Raw genomic sequence first — 3,296 nt, 5'->3', positions numbered from 1 at the left:
CCACAAGGTTAGCCCTTAATGAATTTCAGGCCTCCTACTACTCTCACCACAGGAGTCAGTCCGCTCTAAGTGAGACTAACTGACCCTTTAGAGTGTCAGGATGCAGTCCTTACCTTGAATCCTTACCTACTTATACAGATGGGGCACCACCATGGACACCCACTAACAGGGGCCATGAAATTACGTCCCGACCACTGAAGCGCGACCCCAGAGGTCTCACCTAGAGACCCCAAGGAATTTATACGCTGACACGGACCAACATTCATAGGTCAGCAATAAATGAACATAAAATTATATTTACATTTCCATACCAACCCCTGAGATCAATTCCTCATACGCATCATATTTCGAATCCATACCTCTGATCATCACCACCCCATGAATCTAGGGCCTCATCTCATATTAATACCATGTTCCTTTAGTTCCACACCACTCATTCATTTCACATGCCAATTTCATATCCAACCCGTCATACACAATTCATAATTCATGCCAAGTACACATAATATTCCATTATATACATGTTTCTCATCATACAATTCACACTGAAGTCAATATCCATTGTCCAAGAATAAACAAGCACCCAAACAACATATTGCCTCGCCCAACCCCTCGCTCAGGCTGAAGGGTTTCGCTCAGGCGAGACGTGCTCGCTCAGGCGAGCCCCTCCTTCGCCTAGGCGAGGGTTCGACGAAGCACCCAGGGAACATCATGGGATCTTGCTTAAATACCAAGGCCAATCCTTGCCAAGATACACTTGTAAGAGGTTTCAAAGATCACACAATTGTCTAAGTGTTAAGTAAATAGAATCACTTGAGTCACTAAGCACAAAACAAGCAAACAAGACTCAAAGAAATTTAACACTAAAAACGGACCCCTAAATGGCAAAAGATTAGAGACTTTGGTCTCACAAATCAAGCCACTATGCAACGTGAAAACATGAATCTAAGCTATGCAGCCTAATGTAAGGTGAGAAAGCACTTAGAACTTTCAACACACTTACCACTAAAAGCGAATTACTAATGGATGAGAAAGGTTCTACTTAGGAGATGGGATTGAACACCTTGTGGTTCCCCAAGACACCTAAGTAGGCCAAAATACAAGTTCAAAGAGAGTTAAAATTGGTACACAAAATTTAGGCAAAGAGGAGCAACCCAAGAGCACCAAACTTTTAGAGAACTTTGAGTAGAAAATAAGGCACAAAGGATGCTCCAAATTGACCAAAAGAAGTGACCAAATTGTAGAAAAACTAGTAAACTAAAAGATGCAACAATTACAAGCCACAATGGCCAACAAAAATGCTTGAAATTGGTGTTGGAAGCTACTCCCAAGGCCAACTTGAACAGCACAATTTTGGACAGCAAAGTGATGCACTCCCAAGAGCACTTTGGTGCCAAATGAAGCCTTAGTTGATGGCTTTGAAGTATACACCAATTGGAGGAATATTTGGACCCCTTGTGGATGCAAAATGCAACACCAAACAGCAACAAAACCTGGCCAAAATAATGAACAAAAATAGCAAACAAACTATGCCAAAGGCATTGGTTAGCTCTCACTCAAGCAAGAAATTGATGGCTCAAAACTTTCCAAAAGATGGTGAAGGTGAGAGGAAGAATTCAAGCACACTCTCTATAGTTTTACTTCTCAACCACCACCTAAAATGCTACCTTAGACTAGCAACCAATTTGGAAAACAAAATCACTTAATTCACAATCAAGAGCATTGAAGCCAACATTACTTGCCAATTGAAATGTATAACACAAGAAAAGCTAATTAAGAAAGTTGAACCACATTGAATATGATTTGACAAGACTGAATTGAATAGCCAAAAACAAGGACAAGCAAGAAATTAAGGCTTGAAAGAAAGGAAAGCACAACAAAAGGAATCCTAGAATGGAACTAGAATAGAGTAAAAACCAAAAACAGAAACTGCAGTGCTCATAAAATGCTTATGGTATTCATTGCATGTATGCCAATGTGAGGGAAGTAATCCACTCCAAATGAAAGCAATTGATGGCAATATTGAATACACATATAAACAAGCAAATGTATAGACCAAGAGCACTGAAATTCTGAAGCAAAACACACCAAAAATGCACTAAACAGTGATTTTTTCGAAAACACAGCACCAGAAAACGCTGACAGATGCCTTAACTTTGAAGAATTTTCATATTTTTTGTACTTGACATATTTGAATGATTCTTTTTGCTAATTTTTCGTCCAGATGTTAAGTAAATTAGACAAAAATCAGAAGGTGATTCGGTGCTATGAATCGTTACAGTTAAATCACACAAGAAAAGTGTGCGTCAGGACACAAGTGAAAACAGCAGCAAACTGGCACTGAAAAACGCAGAAAGTTGCCTCTATTTCAAAAATTTGTATAGAATTCAATTCTCAACATAATTGAATGATTCTTGTTGGAGAATGTTCGTCTATGACTTAGCTTTTCGAAGCAACAATCAGCTTAAAATTTGGTGCACTGAGTCACTCGTGACACTTCTCAAACAGAAGGTATGCAGTGGAAAAAAAAGTTGAAAACAGAAGCAAAAGCAGAGTGAAAGGGGAAGATGTTCAATAGACAAATCAATTCGATTTGGAGCTTGAGTATGATCTAGAATCAAGCATAGATGAAGATGAACATCTTAGGACACTCTAAGGCACAAACCAATCGGTGAAATGGCATTAAAACAGTGAGGAAAGCTGACTCAAACAACCACACGCATAGCATGAAGCTTCATTGCATTTTGGAGTGGAGTTTGGCACGGTTTCACTCAAGCAAGTGCAGAAAATGAATGTAAACGGTGGAAAATTGAAGAAACATGTAAAAGAAAGCATGAACAAGACATAGAACACAACTTGAACGGTGGAAATTGAAAAGAAAAAAGAATCACCGAATAAAAATGACAAGAAACACAATGGAAGCAAAAAAAAAATGGTGCTGAAATGTAAAGGAAAGCTAGTAAAATATGTGAACCATAGCAAGCAAGGAAATCTACAAATAGAGTGTAGAACACTCTTGTAGTCTCATAGTTGCATGGAATCAATGGAGAAACACAATATAATAGACAATGAATGGTAAATGTGAAAGAAAAACAAAGAAGAAGAAGAAGAAGATGAGAACAAGACGGAAAATGAAGGAAACACAAGACTAGGAAAGAACCTTACCAAACCTTGAGATACCATGGTTTGATGGCTCTTGATACCATTATGGTGGAGCTCCAAAGGTGAATGAAGAGCTCCATGGGCAGCGGAAATGGATGAAGGAATGGAGGCAAGTTGGAAGGCACTTGCAAGCA

Source organism: Vigna unguiculata, chromosome 7 (genome assembly GCF_037176805.1).
Source record: "Vigna unguiculata cultivar grain cowpea cultivar isolate G323 ecotype 2 chromosome 7, ASM3717680v1, whole genome shotgun sequence".
Lineage (NCBI taxonomy): Eukaryota > Viridiplantae > Streptophyta > Magnoliopsida > Fabales > Fabaceae > Vigna > Vigna unguiculata.
This window is presented reverse-complemented; position numbering follows the sequence as displayed.